This window comes from Suricata suricatta, chromosome 6, assembly GCF_006229205.1.
Source record: "Suricata suricatta isolate VVHF042 chromosome 6, meerkat_22Aug2017_6uvM2_HiC, whole genome shotgun sequence".
In the NCBI taxonomy this organism is placed as follows: Eukaryota; Metazoa; Chordata; class Mammalia; order Carnivora; family Herpestidae; genus Suricata; species Suricata suricatta.
The window spans coordinates 39582681-39604385 of NC_043705.1; the positions used below are offsets into that span (position 1 = coordinate 39582681).

Genomic DNA, 21705 nt, shown 5'->3' on the forward strand with positions numbered 1-21705 from the left:
TGGCTCACTGTCACAGTTCTAGCACTTAGTACATTTCCAAAAGTCAGCTAGGTGCCCCATAACACATTTTCAGATTTAGAGAAAAGTAGTACAAAGTAGTACAAAGAATGCTTACAAACTTTACCTAGATTTTCCACATGTCCATGTTTATCTATTTATCTGTCAGTCCATTTGTCTGTCTGTCTATCTATCTATCTATCTCTCTGTCTGTCTATCAGCTCTTCATCATCATCAGTCTGTCCTTACATGCTTTTCTCACTGAACTATTCACCAGTAAGCTTTAGATATGATGTTTCTCACTTCTAATGAGTTTAGCCTTATTTTGTTAAAAAGTAAGAACATTCTTTTACACAACCACAACAGAATTATGAAAATCAGGACAATAAATATTAATACATTGCATAATCTGCAGTCCTGTTTTAGGTTTTGCTAATTGTCCCAAGAATTTTTTTTCTTGCAAAAGAAAATTCAGGATTTTGTGTTGCATTTAGTTGTCACCTCTCTTAGCTCCTTTTAATCTGGAATGTTTTTTTAGTTTTCTAAAAAGTATAGGCCAAGTATTTAGCAGACTGTCCTTCAGTTTGGATTTGCTGATGTTTCCTCCTGATTAGTTTGAACTTACACACTTTTGGCAGAAACACTGCAGAAGTGATGTTTTGTTCTCAGTGCAGCTGTCAAGAGCTGGGTGATGTTGATTTGTCCCATTATGGGCAATGTTGACTCTGATAACTTAAAGTGCTGTCTGCCAAGTTTCCCTCTTGTAAAGTTAGGACTTCCTCTTTAGTAATTAAAACATATCTGTGGGGAGGTACTTTGAAACTAAATACCCTATTACTCCTCAAAAATTTACTCTGAATTTTAGTACTTGCTGGAGATTCTGGCCAGAATTAATTATTATTATTATAGTTAAATGGTGATTTTATAATTCCCTCCATATTTCTTAGATGCCTTTCTACTCTAAAGATTTATTTTCTTCCATTAGTTTGTTTATAGCACATGGTCTCATGAATTATTGCTTTATTCAATGGGTTTCAATACTTCACTACTATTTATTTTGATGCCCCAGTTATCTCAGCTTTGGAAAGTATGAATCTTACAGACTGGCTCCTGCATGTCCGTATGTTTCTTTCAGTTCTTCTTTGTTTTCTGGAGCAACAAGATGTTTCCTGCTCATTTTGTCATCTCCCTGCCTCAGCCCTGGGACTGGTTTTTATCTAAAGAGATAGAAGTCCTCATTCCTTCTGGAGCATAATCATTTCTAGATCCTTTCACACATTTGTATCTATTTTTATATCCTCTTCTCCTCTCCTCTCCTCTTTTCTTTTCTTCTCTCTCTCACTGTCTCCCTCTCTCTCCCTCTCCTCTTTATATTAAAAAAAAACATGAGTTTACACTGATATCTCCATCTCCAGTCCAATGCCACAGGGTCCAGTCTCCCTTTTTTTAAATTTTAGCTTCATCCCTTTCTGTATCTATAACTTCCCTGCCCAGCAGTGAGAAACCTGCCTCCCATTATCCACAATGTAATAACTTATTTGCCAATCCTAGAATATAAAGAAAATAATTTCAGAATTGCTAAACCTCTGCAAAAAAAAAAAAACCCAATAACTAGAATTTAATACATATTTAAAATTCTTTTTTTGTTGGGACACCTGGGTGGCTCAGTCGGTTAAGTGTCCAACTTCAGCTCAGGTCATGATCTCACGGCTGTGAGTTAAAGCTCCGTGTCCGGCTCTGTGCTGACAGCTCAGAGCCTGGGTCCTGCTTTGGATTCTGTGTCTCCCTCTCTCTCTGCCCTACCCTGCTCATGTTCTGTCTCTCTCTCTCTCATAAGTAAAGAAACATTAATAACAAAATTAAAAAAAAAGAAATTTAGATTGACTTCTTCATTAAATCTTCTGACCGGAATTATGGTTCGTTTTTGTTCATGCTCCATTTTAGAAGTTTTTTTCTTTATCCTTCTTGATTTTCTTTTGTTTTTATTCTTTTTCCTTTTAGAGTGTGTAAAACACTAATGTTGTTCCAAAATTCAGAATTGTATGAAAAGCTATCCACGGAGAAGAGTCAGTGTGCACCATTGACTTTCCCCATTTCCTCGGGCATCTTGTTTAGGTAACCAGCATGCATATCGGGCTTATCCTCTCTCTGTGATTTCTTGCACATGTGATCAGATACCTTATTTGCTTATATTTCGTCATAAAAAGGGGGCTCTCTTTTGCACTCTGCCTCATTTCACAGAGGTCTGTTTCCTTCCTTGGTAAAGGGCTTAGTATTCTACTGTGTAGATATACTACCGCTTATTTAATGGACTTTGTTTGGGCCTGTTGCCTCCAGTATTCTGCACTAACAAGCCATGCAAAGAATATATTTCTGCAGAAGTATTTTCAGATTGTTGGAGGTATATCTGCACAATAAATTGCTTAAAAATGGGAATTTCAAGGCATCTGAGTGGCTCAACTGGTTAAGTGTCCAACTTCGGCTCAGGTCATGATCTCACAGTTCCTGAGTCCAGCCCCACCAGGCTCTGCACTGGCAGTGCATGGAGCCGGCTTGAGATTCTCTCTTTCCCTCTTTCTCTGCCCCTCCCCCACTCTCTGTCTGTCTTTCTCTCTCTCTCAAAATAAATAAATAGTACCAATTTTCACTCTCACCAGCAGTATAGGAGAGAGGTCATTTCTCTGTAGCTTTGTCAATGGAGTGTGTTGTTACATATTTTAAGTTTTTGCCAATCAAAAAATTGAGAAATTGTATCTCAGTGTAGCATAGGTGAGTTTGGACAAACTTTTCTATGTTTAAGGGTAAGTTGTTTGCATGTGTCTTTGTCCATTTTCCTGTTGGATTTTGTTCTTTTTTCCTAATTTTTAAGGTTTGTGTGTATGTGTGGACATGTTGGTGGAAACTTCACTTTATCTGTGATTTAATTTGAAAACATTTCTCCCAGTAGTTCTACCTCTCCACTAATATTTAACACTGAACTGGAGGAATTGATTAATAAATTAGACAAGAGAAATAAACAAGAGGCATAGAAATGGAAGAGAAGTAATATTATTTCTATTTTAAGATCGTACGATGATCTCTGTGGAAAACCCCCAGAGAATCTGTGATTAAAATGAACTTAAAAATAATAATGACTCAAAAAAACAAGAATTAAGTAACATGTCAGGTTAGCGAAATAAATCAGTTAGATCATAAATGGTAGAGAAAATCCCCTTTGTAATATCAACCCAAAAGATAAAATAACCTAACTAGGAGGAGTCATTGCTAAGATCTCCTATCAAAATAAATCAACTTAGGTATATTCTGTAATTTTTTTTCCCAGTTTCAATAATACATTAACTTCCTTTAGGAAACTTTAAAGGTTCCAGTTCATTTAAGAAATCTCAGGTTATTCCAGGAGGTATATTCTTTTCCCACAGAGAGATAGCATACCCTCACTGGAGTTCATAAATACTTATAGATCAGAAGCTCCTAAGAGTCAGCAGGTCACAGAATCATAGTTCCAGGAAAGACGTTGTTGAAAAATTTCCCTGTCAAAGACAGGACTTAAAAAAAATAGAGAGCCTGGTTATTTGAGGAAGAAAAAGGGAGTTGGCAGAACTAATAGATTGTCATGGTCTAGACAGAAGGGATAGGTTCTTGTCTCTGGTGAAATTAGAGAGCAGTAAGGAAAGAGGGCAGAAACTGAGACTGAGGTCTTAGGGTAGGGAGTTAACATTGAAGAATCAAGTAGGAAGCCACAAATGAGAAAGCCTGTGGGTAGTAGAGAGGCTCACTCAGGATATATGGAAACTTAACCTTGGGCAGAAGATTAATTCTAAACCCCATAAACACTCAGAATTGCCAGATGTTGTTCTTGTGGGCTTCATGGTGGGGCCGAATCTGAAGATTATAGGAGTTATGGGCCCAAACCCTCTGTGATAGAAAAGTGTCACTTATTTTTACCCTTAGTCAGAGGCATCAAAAATAAGGAAATTGAGATGGAGCATGAACAGGATGAGGAATTGGCATGAGGGGAATCTTGGGTCTATTCATTTGGGTGAGGTCAGCTTCCTCTGAACTGGTTAGGCAGATGGGTGCCTTCCATAGGCACCAACGAACAAGTTTTCAAGAGTAAGTAAATACCTCAGACAAAATCTTGTTTTATAATTTGAACTCTTTTTTCTTCCATTTTTACCATTTTCTTCAGTTGGGGCCAATGGAATAACGGAGTTTTCTCTTAAGTAAAGAGTTTTCTCTTAAGTAAAGAGTTAGCTTTAAATACTGTTTTTTGTTCTTATATCCATATCAATGGTGGGTGAGGTAAAATGTCTCCCAGATTTTTCTTTGTCAAGTTACTCTTCTTCCCTTTGCAATGAATGAGGAATTTGTGGAAATATATTGAGACTATAGAAATACCTTCTCTTATCAAACTTTCACCTACTAATTCTACTATTCATTGACAATTTTCTAACTTCATCCTATCTTTCATATTTATTACCTGGGCATTATACTGCAAGGAAGAATTTTTCTTTTCCCTCTATATATTTGTTAATTGTTTATTTCATTACAGACTCAGGAGCTTTTTTTCATTCAAATAGTTATTAATAACATTATTTTTTGATGCCCAAATTGTTCCAGACTATGTCATACTGGTTCTTGTGTACTTTTGATACCATTTTTTGAGAGTTACTTACTTCATGGGGCTTATCTTACACTTTGCCTGCCTCAGCCCTGGAATCAGGCTTCCGTCCTAGGTGCTTTCGCTTTCCTTTTTAATTTAATTAAATCACATTTATGTTGTTATGTGGTTTTCTAATCATCTTCTCATTAGCCCCCAACACAACTCTGTATTCCAAACTTATCAGCCACCTTCCTGCTTTTGCATGTCCACAACACCAATTTCTACCTTGTCCACACTCTGTTCCTTTTGCTGGCCACCAAGATCTGTTCCTTTCTCCTTTCTGAGAAGGATGCATGTAAAAAGGAGCTGCTGTGACATATGTAACTCATTCATCCTCAGGCTTGATTCCACTAAATTTTCTGGCTTCTTAAGGAATTTTGATATGGTTCTAGAAGCTGCTCAATCAGAAAAAAAGTTTAACTTAAAAACACTTTTTTTAGTGAAATATAGGAATATCTTCAATCCTTTGCAATAATATCGAACATATTTTTGAGCTCCCCCTGCAAAGATTTTCCTGAGAAACCCCAGCCCACATTCATTTCTCCCCTCTTTGAACTCCTACTGCACTTGGAGTCTGAACCACACAATTTAGCTTTTGTTTATGTGCCTGGCTTTTCTCTGATTGCTTCAAGTTTTTCATAAGGTTATTAACTCCTTCAGGGGAAAGACTCTTTTATATGTATACATACATGTGACTTCTCCCACAGGATCTGGGCTCAGTCCCCACACACAAATACACACACAGTTCCTAGCCCTACACCACACACATGTAGGTACATTAAGAAATGATTGTTGAAAAAATTAACTCTTATCATAGAATTCACACAGCCAGTTAGAGGTCCCATGATTTGCACACCTATGTTTTCTTGATTCTAATGTATTATAAGTATCCCCAAACTTTGCCATTTGTTTAGGAATACTCTATTGTATCCAAATATCGCCATCTTGTAATATTGCATGTTTTATCCCTTTTTTGAAAAAGAAAATAGAATAAAAATTCCTAGAAGTGAAAGATGGGGGATAATATGTATCTCTGACATTTTTGGTTATCTCTAAGCCCATGAAAGCACTCTGTGCAAGAGCAGATCTGATTATTTGTTTCCTTTCCTCTGGTTGACTACTGCTACCAGTTGAAGTCAGAATGTTATCTTGGATTAAGAAAAAATGGGATCTGGATGTCTGCATATCCGTGGTTTGATTTATCAGTAGCTCTGCTTTCTATTTACTTTGTATGTTTCCGATTAAATCTATTCCATTGGTATTCATTTTAATTTTTAGAAATATTTGATATTTAGAAATATTTACTGGGCACCAGTGTGGCTCAGTCAGTTACGTGTCCAACTTCAGCTCAGGTTGTGATCTCGTGGTTCATAAGGTCAAGCCCTGTATTGGGCTCTGTGCTGACAGTGTAGAACCTGCTTGTGATTCTCTCTCTCTCTCTCTCTCTCTCTCTCTCTTTCTCTCTCTCTCTCTCTCTCTCTCTCTGCCCTTTCCCTACTTGTGGTCTCTCTCTCTCAAAATAAATACTTAAAGTTAAAAAAAGGAAATATTTAGAGTTTAAATGCTTATGCCAAAAAAGCCATATTGAATTCTTATTTCAAAACATTTGTGGCATCTACTTTTTAAATATTTTATTCGTTAATTCGTGAAACACTTTAATATGTGCCATGGACTGTGCTAGGCTCTGGGATAAGGAAAGGTTTGCTGAGGAAGTGACACAGAAGGTGAGTCCTGAGGGATGAGCAGAAGCTGCCAGGTGACACCCGGGAGGAAGAAGAAACCACACAGGAGGTGTCTGGGGTATGAAGGAACTTCGACAAAATGTCCAGAATATTGTGAGCACAGGGAGTGGTTTGGAGAAAATTGCAGATGTAGGCAGAAACTCCATCAGAAAGGGCTTACAGTGCATGTAAGAGTTTGGGCCTAATGTCAAATTCAAGGCTTTAATGTAAAGTAGAAGAACCTCAACAGCTGGTAGCAAACAGCTTCATGTTTCTTAATCACCCTTATTAGCTCTATATATGGTTTAATCATTGATGTCCACAAATGTAACACTTCTCAGAAAGAAAAGTTTATATTGTATGTCCTGTAATCTTGTTAGAAAGGCACGGAAGTTGTATAATATGCTGTTGAAAGATTTCTTTTTTCATCAGAAAGATTTAAAAGTGTGTTGGAAGGGAAAGGGGTAACCTGCAGTTATTCAGAAAATTTCTTTTCTAAAAAAACTATGTGTTCATCCCAGCTGCAAGCTGACTTGTAGCCTTTTAAATTAATATATGATATTCATCATAACATAGACAAAAAGCTTTGGAATCTATATAGAGCTATTATTTTTCATCTACTATCTATTATACAAAGGAAACTTGATATTGTATTTTTCGAGCCTAAAACCCAATCTTCATTCTGACATTAAATTTTACTTGTTTAATTTCTCTAAGAGATGTTAAGATTATATTTTCAGTAACTTGTGTGTATTTCATAACATTCTGAATGTTATCAGGAGATGCATAGTTCTTTACATAAAGGATGCCTAACATTTGTCATGAGTAAAACAAATTCATAACTTTAGTGACACATATAATTTAACTGCCACTGTACATTATGATTTTTTTCCAATTGAAATATAACCATAGGATTACTGCTTAAGGCATTACTTGAGGAAATAATTATTATTTGGAAAGGGGGTGAGGAGGGAGAATAGCATTTAGATCATAGGTGATATTAAAAGCCACAAGAGGGGTGTTAGGTGGCTCAGCTGGATGAGTGTCCAACTCTTGATTTTAACTTAGGTCATGATCTCACAGTTTGGGGGTTCAAGCCCTGCAGTGGGCTTTGGGATGACAGTGAGGAACCTGCTTGAGATTCTCTCTCCCTCTCTTCTTCTTCTTGTTTATAGCAACTTTTCATTTCTGTGCTATCATGATGTTCAGTGTCCTGCCTGGAATTCATATCAGACAGATCACTATGGCATATTCTAATGTGATGAGTCCATTTATAGCCTGAGTCTGTGAACTAGCTACAGGTACAATGAATAAGATTCAGCCCTCCAGAGAAAGGGATAGTGAAGAGCTAGGCTGTGTGTGAGAGTCCTGTCTAGTAATCCTTAGTTTACGGTAGGGCCCCAAGGCTAGGAGGATATTAGAGTGTCATGCATACAAACTGACGGGTGCAGTGACGCCACAGTGGGTTGGAATAGTTGGCAAATGAGTAGGTCTACAGACACCTAGGGCTTTTCTGAGCAATGCAAGTAGGAAATGAATGGCAGAAAAAGAGAAATTCTTGGACTGTACTTGCTGGTGGACTAAGACTGTTGGTGAATTCCATGTGGTAGTTTGAATGTTGGTTGACTAGGGAGTTTGTGGGGCTGAGTTGTAGATTTAGAACATCAGTGACCCCAATAAAAGGGGCAAGGGGAGTAAGAGCTGAAGACAAGAATAGTGTTGTAACCAAATGTGAAGCCAAGTGGTAAAATGATCCAAGCTTATTCACTTTTCAAATGTGGTAGGCAAAGCCTTTGTATCATTTTTGGAGAAAACCACAAAGTTGTCTAAGGGAAAATGTCAAGACACTGTACCTGAATGAGAAGATATACTATGTATAAAATTTAACAAATAAACATAAAGAATAAAAACAAACTAAAACAATAGGCTTAGAGATCTGAAACCCCTTTCAATTGTGAAAATGACAGGGACATGAAAAAAGCTAGTCATAAAGCCATGACTATATTTAAAGACAGAATTGTAAAATTATTCTGCTTATAATGATATAAGCAGAAGAGTCTCCCGTATTTGAGATCCACCACATGGAGTGTTATATTTGTTGCCAAGTTTTGCTACTACTGGAGGAATTTTATAGTCAAAATTATAAGTACTGAGCACATTACAAAACTACTGAGTTGATTTACTTTTGACAGCACATTTTCCCATGGGCCAGCAGAAGGAAGAGTGGCAGTATAGATGTGAGTCTGGTACTGCAGATTCAGATCAGGAAACCACAAGCTGGCCAACTGTACTGACCACTCAAGCATTAATTCACAGCCCTAGACATTACAGAGAGGACTACTTATTTCTAATCCTTAAGGTCGAGGCTTTAGAAATGAATGCCCGTGATGTTATGCATGAGCTTATGTTAACACCATCTTTGTTTTTTGTATTGAGAGTGACTTTGACCCACTTTACACAAATATCATGATCATTCCATTGCACTGCATTTGGTAGAGAATTTAACTTAAAATGTAAGAGTAAAAAAAAAAATGGAGATAAAGGTAAGCTAGAATTTCACAACTTAATCTTGTGAATATTGTCAACTTATTTTTTTTTGCTAGCTTAATTTTAATCAATTTAAACCTACTAAAATAAAAATAAAGTTGCTGTCTAAATTGTGAATGTTGCAATAAGAGTGAGGGCTCAGTACTATTGACTTCTCTTTCTTTGAAGAAGAAGAATTGCTTTGCTGAAAAATAAAGTTAGTACATCCGGAACTCAAACTTAAGGAGGAAAAAAGACCAATGGTTTTATTGAGCATCTTCCTCCCCTTCTCAGTATGTAATAAAATACAACACACATCAATTTGAACTGCCAACCATTAATTCAACCATAATCAGTTTTAGTTAGGAAAGTGTGCTATACTCTTTTCTTACATCTGTCATATAACTCTTAGAAGTACTCAACAAATCCTTGTTGGCTTTGACTTCTTTCATATTGCAGTAGGACATAATGAAGTTTGGAGGCTTTGCTACACTGAAACCATTTCTAGTCTAGACAGAGACTAGCTGCTATCTCATATTTTAGTTCCAAATAAAATGGTATTCTGCCTAGGCTATTCCTCTAGATCCATGCTTTTGGAAGAGCATATAATGGAAAGCAATAGCTATATATCTAGGAGGAAGAAAGAGTCTTAGAAAAATAATGTAGCTAGAGAAGGTGTTTACTTAGAGCCTATGGTGGGGCTGGAACACAGTGAGAGCAGAGGGTGCTAAGGATAGAGGGAAGGAAGGTGGCTTGCACATTGAGTAGATGTTTTTCAGGATTGAAAACCAAGTGGGCTTTTAATTTAGGCAAGAGGAAATGCTAACAGAGTATGAGAACAGAAGAAACAGAATGTGCAAAGGCATTGGAGAGAAAGAATGAAGTATGTGGAAGTTGAAAGTAGTTCCTCTCCTGTTTGTAGTCTGAAATTCTTTAATCAGGTAAGACAAATCAGAAAATGTCTATTGACTAAGAAATCATGAATGTTCTTTAACCATTTCCTTGGAATAGAGAGAGAGGAAAGAGGGACAGTGAGGTAGGTGGATGGTTTGCAGAGACTGGGGGTCTTTAGAGGCTACTCAGGGGCAGGCTCCACAAGCAGAAGTTCAAGGCCAGGTAGGGGGTTCTGTGCTCACTGTCCCATCTTTCAACCAAGCAAGTTGTGCGTGTGTTTATTTTGTCTTAGGGTTCTATATTAGATTTCATTTGAAAAGTAGTGTTATGCTACTAAAAAAAAAGGCTTGAAAAATAAGAATAAGTGGGAAGTAAAACAAATCAAAATTTTTAAATGTTTATTTAGTTTTAGAGACAGAGAGAGAAATAGAGCATGAGTGCAAAGGCACAGACAGAGAGGGAGACACAGATTCCGAAGCAGGCGGTCAGCACTGAGCCCAATGCATGGCTTAATCACATGAATTGTAAGATCATGACCTGAGCCAAAGTCACACATCCAACCAGCTGAGCCACCCAGGTGCCCCAGAAGTAGGACAATTAAGACACCTGTACAAAATAGCTGAGAAGGGAGCTAGTCCAGTACTAGAGACAGATCTGGAGGCACAATAGAAAATCTGTGTTAAGTTAGAGCCATGATAAGCTTGCTTCTTTTTTGGTTGAGAAGTAAGAACTGTCAGAAGGTTAAAATTTGATATAAAGGGTAATGGGACATGTTGGGACACTGACCTGAGGTCCTATCACAGATAGAAAGGGGTCGAATTCATAGCTGACATGAGTAGATTTGTGTTCTCCTCACTTTATAAACTGTGAGGGTAAAAGCTTAAGGATTCCCTTTGATGTTTTTTCTTTTAGGCTTTAAATAAACATTTAAATAAGCACATTTCTTAAGAGAGCTAATTATCATGCCTAGGTATTATTTGTTTTTTTTTTCCTCAAGATACCATTATCTGAATATTTTCTCTATGGCATAAAGCTTAACAGGAAGGGTCTTAGTTAAGTATACCAACTACTTCCAAACACAGCTTGACCAAAGGTCAGTTCTTTTTATGGGTGTAATAGGAATGTGTTGAACAAATATTGAAAGTCACTTTTATGTGCTTTTTTCCCACACACTACCAGAGTGGAGTGAGTCTTTGAAAAGCCCAATCACTGTCTTCATGACAGGTAAAAACTCGATACAGTTTTCTCCCCTTAGAATCCTGGTGGGGAAATTTTTATAATCTACTTTAAAACTTACTATAGCCATTAGCAAGATTTCCAAGCTGCATTTGTATGGCCGTCAATGTAGTAGACTCTCTCTTAGCTCAGAATAGATGGAGAGCAGCCATCTGTGTGTGTGGAACTGCAGGTCACAGAGACCTCGGTTCTTACTGTAGCACGGTCAAATAAATTATGCATTCCCTTTATCCTGTCATTTCTTGCTGCAGAAATAGTTGAAATCTACTGTAATTTAAGGCCTGCTGGTCAGATTGTAGCCCAAAGAGAGTAGCATCAACATCATCGGGATCTCATCAGAATCTTCTGAATAAGATTCCGTATTTTCATGGGAATCTCAAGTGATTCATATGATCGCAGTTGACTCATGTGATTCATTCATATGTGTAGAAACCACTCACTGCATTAGGAGACTCTTTGAAATCATTATAAACAGGCTGGCTGGCCCTCAGAATCCTTTCCCCCAGTGCCTGGCTCTTTAGGCTTGTGTCTTTTGCTTATACATCTTTGTATTTGTCATGCCCAGCACAGTGCCTGGCACTGGTCCCTTTGATTTGCCTTAGTGCCACAGCTCAGTTCATGTCTACTGAATAAGTTCCAGAATCGGCACATGTCACAGTATAATCCTACCTGCACCATAGAAGATGCATGGGAATGATTCTCTGAATCTAGCTTTGACTGTAAACAGTATTTCAATCCAGGTACTGTGAAACAGAGAACCCTACTTCAAATTGATAACCTCTTTGTTTCACCTGAAATGATCTCCTTTTGTTACTCAGAGCAGCTCTGCATTTCCACGTTCTCATTTTTCTGGTATTCAGATGATCTCGTGCTGTTGCATTAATTTGGTTTTTATCTCTCACTTTACTTTCACCTCAAGTGACTGATGCCAGTGGCAGGAGGTATTTGTTGAATTATTTTTGTATCTTGCCTTTATCTGTTAGCTTTCACCAAAGTGACACCTGTGAGGATCCTGGTGGTAAAAAGGAAGGATAGAGAAGGCTTCCCTCACCCCCAACAGCACCTTCAAGAAATTTATTCTCCCAGATTGCAACAATAGCTTTGATTTTACTTTTTGTCTGCTCTAAGCAGTATGATAAATAACCTTAGCCTGATAGATAATGTTTGCCTCTTTTTTAGCCATTTGTAATTTTTCTTTCACACATGTTCTACCATTGCATGCATTTGAAGTAAAAGTGACAGTTTTTCCTAAGAACATTTCCACTTTCCCTTTCTGCTTCTTTCCTTCACAGTCATACCGTGAGCTGTTCATATATAGAGTGTTGTATGGAGTGATGAAGACGAATTATTCCTGTTATGCACAAAGAAAGTCATTTTACCCATTGCCTAAAGTGAAAGAGTCAAAGGATACTGCTCAGCTTTAATCTGTCAGCAAGAGCTCGAGAGAAAGGAGTTTCAAGTTGAAAAACACATTTCTAAAACATCTGTCCACACTGAAGTGAGACCAAAGGTTGGCACTAGTGTTTGACAGAGTTCAACTTTGATCTCTAGTTTCACCAAAATCAGTAGGACAGGAGAATGACAGCTAGGGTGGTGGCTTTCCTAATCTATCAGAGAATGCTCAGGCCAAGTGTTGAAAACACTCTAAATAATCCTGATATAATCTTGAGTCTAAAGCCTTGTGTGTATATTTTCTAGGAGAGGGTTAAAGTGGAGGAAAATAAACTATTTTTGTGGTTACCAAAATTTAGGTAAGAAATCTGGGACTTTCTGAGTGTTAATTGGCGAGTCTATAGCCTCGTGTCAAATGCAAGATGGGATGTGCACTGCAGATACCTGTCAGGAGAAAAAGCTATCCGTGATTGCTAAAATTACGGCAGGTTGAATTCTATTTTTTTTAATTTTAAAATTTTTTATTTTTTTATTCTGAGAGACAGAGCATGTGAGCAGAAGAGTGACAGACACACACACACACACACACACACACACACACACACAGATTCCGAAGGAGACTCCAGGCTCTTAGCTGTCAGGACAGAGCCTGACCCAGGGCTCAAACCCATGAACCATGAGATCATAACCTGAGCTGAAGTCAGATACTTAACCAACTGAGCCTCCCAGGTGCCTCCGGCAGGTTGCATTCTGCATCAAACATCCCTAACAATCTCTCCTCAGTGACTATCCTGAAGGATGAAATAGTTCTTAGCTGAATAAAAAGCACTTTGGAGGATATCGAACAACATGTGAATGAGAGATGATTTTTAAAAGGGTTCCTCAAGCTCAAAATGCCTACGTAGATGTAGAACAAATATGTTCAGTGAAATCTGGGCTCCAACCCAGATGCAACCTATAGAAAGATACTGGCATGTACTTACATTTTGAAATTTATGGTTTTACTGTAGAAAATGAAAAGCTTTGCATTATCTCCCTGTCAACGGAAATTTGTGAATTCTGTTTTCTTTTTATGGTTTGTACGTTGGGAGAATTATTTTAGGGGGACAGTTGCTCAGACTGTACCTCTTGATCCCTTAGAACCAGAGATCTCTCCCCATTAACCACAGAATGAACAACTTTTCTGGCAGTGGGAATATTAAAATTATCCTCTTAGATTTCATTGATTTTGGTTAAGTGATGGTGTTTTCAATAAACCAGTGTTTTGGCCTCATATTGTCTTGTCCTTGACTCAACTAAAACTCTAGAGTTTTCCCAGGGACGCTTGTCCAAAGTTGTGGAAACCTAGGTATATGCAGTCGAGTTGTAGTATTGACTTTAGGTTAATTAGAGGTGTTTGAGACTGAGTAGGAGAGACTGTTAACAGAGACTCCTGAGAGTAAAAATACGAGTTCTGCTTATGAACTTTATGCCTTTCTTTCTGGGAAATACTTACTGTCTGCCTGGAAAATCACAAATTCTTTTTTTTTTCTTTTTGGCCCCACACATTTCTTTTAAAAATTAACTTTTGTCTTTAATACCACAGCTCAGGTGATCTCTGACACATCCTTATTTCAAGGTTCATCTCTCTGTAATTCATTAGACAAAGGAAATTTCAAACTCACAGGGACCTTTATTCATCCAGGGGAAGAAAAGGCCTCCTTTAAAATAGTAAATGAGGGGATTTGTGGAAAGACCAAGGTATTTTTTTCCAGACCTTCTCTGCCACTTGGATCAATGTTAAGGCGATTAATGCTTTGATTTATGTTTGGGGGGTAAGAGAGGAAAGGAATCACACTCAATTAGAATTGGATTCCACATGGATTATCAAGTAGAGACATTAGAACATCTGATTTACAGACCGTTTTGTAATTGTGCGTTTGTGCAGTCTATTGATAAAGGAAGAGAAGTGTTGTGCTGTGATATCCGTATCTTGTTCCAGGCCAAAGCTGTGGGCAGCTTCTTCTAGCTGTGACTCCTGAAACTGATTTTAGCATTTACTTCTAATACCAGAGTAAGTATCAAGATATTTTCAAGGACAGCAGTGGCATTGGCAAAGGGATTGGAGACAGGGATTTGGGATAGCCCTCTCTTACCAGCGTCCACAACCTTCCCACAGATCTAGGGCCTTTTGAGTGCACTCACTGTGCTTTCTCCTTTCTCCTAATGCAATCCTCATCTTGGTGCTTAAAAAAAATTTTTTTTAATGTTTATACTTGAGAGAGAGAGAGAGAGAGAGAGAGAGAGAGAGAGAGAGACAGAGCATGAGTGGGGTAGGTCAGAGAGAGAGGGAGACACAGAATCAGAAGCAAGCTCCAGGCTCTGAGCTGTCAGCACAGAGCCTGACATGGGACTCAAACCCATGAACCGTGAGATCATGACCCAAGCCAAAGTCGGACACTCAACTGACTAAGCCTCAGGTGCCTCCTCATCTCATGCTTTGCCCCCTCATGTCTTGAAATAGCCTGGTCATCCTCTGTCTTCTCTATTTCCATGATGAGAATAGCTGTAATGCCTGTGCTCAGGGCCTGGCATGCCCGGGACTTCACTTGATATGTACTTGATTAATTAGGAGAAAACAGAGATTGGACTGATAGAGGAAGCATGTGAGTCATGTGGACTTTGAGAATTGTACTTCGATCACTTTCAGAAGTAGAAAAGGAGAGAAAATGAAGTCTTTGCACCAATAGGCATTTCTCTTTCTGTGTAAGAACTCCATCAAGCTTGCATCAGTTATCTATTTGGGAGGTAACGTAGACAGGACCATTTGATGGCCAACAGGAGGTAGCCTGTCATCTAAGGGCAGAACTCCGATACATTCCATGCACACATTAGATTTTGAGGTATCTTTCTTGGATTTGGGAAGGAGATCTAAGGTTTTAAAAGTCTCTTTCTTATCTAAAGCAAGCAATGTTTTAAAATATCCTCTTTGGCCTAATGAGAATGCAAGATTTGTTCTTTAAATACCAAGCAGAACATATTTCTTAGATACCCATTGTTTTCCTAGCCCAATCCAAAAATGTGTATAGTTAGAGCAGAGTAGAACTGGTTTCTGGCACCAGAGTCAATAATGCAGTTGGGTTGGGAACAGCCTATAAAGAGAAACATGATGAATTTTTTTGCTTATTGTTCAAAACATTTATGCTAAATTATGTTCCTTTATAAACTATATCCAAATTCACTGACAAAAATTCAAAATGAAAAAGATTAATATAAATAAATTTTGAGGGGCTCCTGGGTGGTTCAGTCAGTTGAGCATCCAACTTTGGCTCAGGTCGTGATCTCGCAGTTCGAGGGTTCGAGCCCTGTGTCAGGCTCTGTGCTGACAGCTCAGAGCCTGCAGCCTGCTTCGGATTCTGTGTGTGTCTCTCTCTCTGCTCCTTCCCAGCTCATACTCTGTCTCTGTCTCTCTCTCTCAAAAATAAACATCAAAAAAATTTTAAAAGAAAATTTAAATAAAATTTTGATACAGTAAAAGAATTTATTATCGAAGGTTAGACTGAGGCCTGAGGTTTTGACTCACAGGAATTGGAAACTGGACATTGAGACATTTTTCTAAGTTCTTTGCTGACGACAGAAAGCACTAAATTGGAATTTTCAGACGACCCACTCATCTGGAGTGTAATGATAAACAGCTGATCTGTATATCCAGGGTATACTGATCCATCTTACAGCTCAGTACTGACCTCACTGATGAGGATCTATAAATCGGGACGGATGCAGCCAGTAGAGCATCTGTAATAAATACACAGGCACTTCTTCCATGCCTCAAACTTCTCCCTTTCCAACTCCTTTTCCACATCCCATAAGATCCTAAACCATTAGAATCCAAGGCTCTATGCTAAGCTCCTTTCTCCTTTGCCGTATTCTTTAACAAAGCCGCACACTCAGTTTTCCAATCTTGTCATTCTCATTTGTCCCAGGGTGCGACACTGCAGCCTGATTCTCAGAACTCATGCCTCTGCTTTGGTTCCTCTAGGCGGCTGCCCATCTTGTTAATTTTTTTGACCTCCTCAACTGTACAAAGGTCGTCTGTCTGCTGCCCTATCCAAGTTGATTTGTGCAGTGAGCAAAGATGCAGACTCTGTTAGCTCTCTCAAATCTCTGTGTGCAAGAATGCTGGGACAGTATGCGGTCTTCAGAGTTAGACAGTGAAGCAAGTAATTCCCTGGAATGCTTTCTGAGATTCCATTGTTAAACTCCAGTTTCTCATTAATGGCTCTAAATGGTCATGACTGGAATTTTGACATTCTTTTCTGTGTGTGTGTGTGTCTGTGTGTGTGTGTGTGTCTGTGTGTGTGTGTGTGTTAGGATAGAAGCATTGGGAGTATAGCTGGGGGGCTGGGGGTGAGCACTGTGATTTGCAAGTATTTAGGCTCTGAAGGCAAATTCTAAAAACAAGGCATCTTGCTAGGAAGAAAAAATAACGGAAGGTAACTGTGGGTTAAAAACTGATAGTGCAATGCAGCTTTCATCTGTAATTTGCTCAATAAAAATTTACTGGCATTTTTCTGCACCTGCTACTATGCTAGGCACTGGGCAGTAAGACACAGATCCTATCTGGAGGAAGCAACTCCCCCAAGATGGACAGACTATTGAGAAGAATACAGTGAGTTCTGGTGGAGATATTTGCAAAGCATGTTCCTACTATAAACATTACATCATAAACTTGTTGAGGGCAGAGCCTGCATCAGATTTACCTTTGTGAGCTCAGCTGCTAGCTCAGTGGTTGGCACCTAGGAAGTACTTGATAAGTATTTCATGATTGATTAAGTGAATGAATGAGTAAATCCTGTTCCCTCCATCTGTACCAATCATTTCTCTCCTATTTTGTTAACTGTCTCTTATTTTGATATGTAGCTTCCTGTCTGTGAGAATGTTTTATAAATGTTTTGTATGTCTTCTATATTTCAGTCTTTACTTGGCAGCTAGTTTTAAATCATTGATTGATGAATGAGGTTGTAACCATTCAATGCTTTAGCTTGCCATATATAGAACAATCAAGTTGAAAATTTATTGGGGTAAATAGAACAGTTTTCAGATGCCAATGTTTTGGCAATGATTTTCACCTGTGGTTCTCACATTTGATTGGGAGGATGTAGAAGAAAGATAAAGGAACTGACACCTTACATTTTGGGTCGCTCTTTAAGAAAAAGCACTTAAACACACACACACACACAGTGACGTTCATGCTACTGTAATTTTTTTAATGTTTATTTATTTTTGAGAGAGAGAGAGAAAGAGGAACATGAGTGGGGGAGGGGCAGAGAGGGGAGACAAAATCTGGAGCAGGCTGATAAAACTTAGCATAGCCTGACTCGGGGCTGGAACTTCCGAACTACAAGATCATGACTTAAGTGAACCAAAGTAGGATGCTTAACTGACTCAGTCGCTCAGGTGCCCTTCATGCTAATTTATTTTTATTTATTTATTTATTTATTTTTAGGATGGACATATTGCTTTATTTTTTTTCATTTGTCCACTTTCTCTTTTTTTAAAAGTAGTTTATTGTCAACTTAGTTTCCATACAACACCCAGTGCTCTTCCCCACAAGTGCCCTCCTCCATCACCACCACCTCTTTTCCCCCTCCTCCTTCCCCTTCCACCCTCAGTTCCTTTTCAGTATTCAATAGTCTCTCAAGTTTTGCGTCCCTCTCTCTCCCCAACTCTCTTTCCCTCTTCCCCTCCCCCTGGTCCTCCATTAGGTTTCTCCTATTCTCCTGTTTGACCTTTGGGTGCAAACATATGGTTTCTGTCCTTCTCTGCCTGACTTATTTTGCTTAGCATGACACCCTCGAGGTCCATCCACCTTGCTACAAATGGCCATATTTCATTCTTTCTCATTGCCATGTAATACTCCGTTGTATATATATATTCCACATCTTCTTATCCATTCAATCTTTCCATGATTTGGCTATTATTGACAGTGCTGTTATGAACATTGGGGTACATATGCCCCTATGCATCCGCACTTCTGTATCCCTTGGATAAATCCCTAGCAGTGCTATTGCTGGGTCATAAGGGAGTTCTATGGATAGTTTTTTGAGGAGCCTCCACACCCTCATGGTAATTTAAAGTGAAGCTTTGTTCTTGATGAGATGGTGATGTATTTGGGGGTCAGATTAAAAAAAAAAGCAGCAACATCCTCCTTTCCCTCCACCCACTTGCAGTTTTCATATTTTATAATATTTTACAAATATAAAAGAAAATAAATAATATAAAACATAGAACAACAAAATGAACCTCACCTCTAGAAATGACAGACGTTTACTCTCTTTCTCCTCCCGCCTCAGTCCCGGCCTGTCTCCGGTTCTCCTTTTGCTTGTACTCAAGAGAGACCCGTATTCTGAAGGTGGAGTCCAGATAATTAAGTTGTGGTATATTTATAAATAGAAACCATGTAGCAGTGAAAAAGAGTGAACTACTGATTAGTACATTGGCATGGCTGGTTCTCAAAGACACACTGCTGAGTAAAAAGGAATCCACAGAAAAATGTATACAATGTGGCAGCATTTTATATTAGCTTAGATTTCAGAATCATGTAACATGTAACATTATGTCATTTGGAAATATATAAATATGTAGTACAACGCTAATGAAAAACAAAGTCATTTTTAAACTCTCTTTTTATATATATAAACTTTCTTTGATTTCTTAGAATATACTGGTGGCTACATTAAATCATCTTCATGCAAACAGGAAGAAACCTTGATTCATTATGCTCGCTGGCACGCAATTCCAACAGACAAATTCATTAAATGAAAATTTAGCAGCTCAGGGATTATTCTCCTATCATGTGAATCTTTCCTGAAATTTAGTCAACATCACAAGATGTTTTTAAAGAGTACATGTACTTGCTACAGTCCTTTTGTAGAGCTGTAAAACTGATAACATCAACCTAAAGGCCTCAGCAACTGATTTTCACTTTGGCTCATTATATTTGTGCCGAACTTCTTAGGTAACTAGACGAGGTAATCCTTAAGGAGTGATAGTGTCAGCAAAATAGAGGAAATATCAGTGAAATGTAAGTAGCCTGGAGCAGAAAAACACAGGTTATCAATTCAGTGTAAATTATCTTATCAAAGTTGGGGCAAAAAAAGCTAAAGTCAGATGTTTAAAATACTTTTTTGTGCCAGGCTCTGTGATGTGTCTTTTCTCATTTAATCTTTAGGATGGCTCCTTTAAGTTAGGCATTATTATCCTTGTTTTACAAATGAGGGCACTGATGTTTACAGGGATTAAATTACTTGTCAAAAGTCATAACGTTGGTACATGAGGATTTTAATTCAGGTGCATTTGACTCTCAACTCCTAGCTTTTTCCAAAATGCTCTTAATGTTGCTTATCAAGGAGGAATACATGAACTTCATTTTATGTGTTGGGGTGCTCTTGATTAAAATATCAAAAGAAATAAATAAATGCTAGGTTAGAAATATTGATGCCTTTTGTTCAAATTATCATATAGTTGGGAAGCTGTTATCAATTAAATAATTTTTACTTCTTGGTCAAAATATGTAGCCCAGAGACCTAGGAATTTAAAGAATAGGGACATGGAGTCAGAAGACCTGGGTTTGAGTTCCTCCTTGGCCACAGTCAGTTGAAATCATGATGACACATTAAAACTATGATTATCAATTTACCCAACCTGTACACTGAGAGTAGTAATCCCTGCTCTTATTTGTTGTTTGTTTATTCATTCTCTTTTATCTTCATTACCTCTCCCATTCCCTTTCCCTTCTAATGTGTTTGATGTTCATCCTTTTATTTGTAAGAATTATAAAATTTGAATTGAAATTTTGTGTGTGTGGCTGCTTTTAAGACTCTTGACCTATATTTCGGTTTCCTCCCTTTCAGGTAGGATGACACTGCCTGACTTCCTTGACATTGGGGATGGCCATGTGACTTGTTTTGGCATTGAGACATCAGTTTTAGTTAATGTGTGTCATTTCTGCGAGGCAGCCTTTGAGAGCCATGGCATGATTCCCTGTTATTTCCCTTTCCTTACTGCAGAACCCTGTGGTGATTCTAGATGGCTGAGGGCCCATCAGCCTGAATGCCTAAACAAGGGCAGTGCTTGATAGAGTGTGCATATATTTTTAATTTGCATAAATGATAAATACATAGGTTTTACTCTTATGCTGTTTCATTATTTCTAATTCAGCACTATTTTGTTAAGACATTTAAAACCGTTTATATGAGGTATGAAAACATTAAAGAATACTGTGAGCAGGCGTGTATCTCCAGCCTGGGATATAAGGCAGATGGGACACTAGGAAATCAATCCAAGGAGACTGATCTTTGATTTATCCTTTCACTATGCTTCAGTAAAAGTATAGAGGTTTGATGGTTTCTTGCACAGGGTGGGGAACAGGCAAGCATCCCCTTAGGTTGGGAAGGGGACTTGAAAATTATCTTGGGGAATTATCACCTTAATCCTGAGCATATAGGGAACTGTGGGACTATAAGGTCTAGGGAACTGATGTATATGATGGAGGCTTAAACATAAATAGCATGAATTTTAGGGGCACCTGGGTGGCTCAGTTAAGTGTCTGACTTTGGCTCAGGTCATGATCTTGCAGTCTGTGGGTTCAAGCTTTGCATCAGGCTCTATGTTGTTAGCTCAGACCCTAGAGTCTGCTTCAGATTCTGGGTTTCCCACTCTTTCTGCCCCTCCCCTCTCTCACTCTGTCTCTGTCTCTCAAAAAAGAAATAAACATTAAAAACTTTTTAGAAAAATAAATAATTGGGTTTTAAACAAATATGGAAAGTCGTTTCTCCAGCAGGCCCATTGAAAAGTGTTTGTTTGAGCACAGTGAATTTAAATGCAGAATGCAAAGAACTGTACTTTACGGTATAGAAAAACCATCCCAGTCCCTGCTTCTCTGATAACACTGGTGGACATTTTGCCTTAGCCCTGCAGGATAAGAGGATCAAAATGTTGCCAGCATTACAAAAAGCCACTAACCTAGGCCATTGGACATCTTCTGCTGATGACTAAGGCAAAAGATGGATTTCCTTTACTTTGCTATTAGTAATCGTCCATTGGTACTATGCACTGTATCTATTCCAGTGACCTGGAAAACCTTCATTTATTTGTGTAAATTTATATAAACACCAAGCAGAGAGCATTCCAAAGGTGTTTTTGTTTGTCTCAGTCTAAACTTTTTAGAGTGTTGGCTGTTGTCTATGTTGATGCTAATTGTACTCTGCTTGTCTTGCCTCAGTTGGGCCTCTGAGG

General features: G+C 38.3%; 1 long non-coding RNA gene across 1 annotated transcript in view; it reads right to left on the reverse strand.

Moving 5' to 3' along the window:
• LOC115294081 overlaps nucleotides 1–18810 on the reverse strand; it is a 90142-nt gene extending 71332 nt beyond the window's left edge. Inside the window, exon 1 of the long non-coding RNA XR_003909718.1 lies at nucleotides 18717–18810. This is a non-coding gene — a long non-coding RNA (uncharacterized LOC115294081). The remainder of the gene's footprint in view (nucleotides 1–18716) is intronic.
• Nucleotides 18811–21705: the final 2895 nt, after the last annotated feature.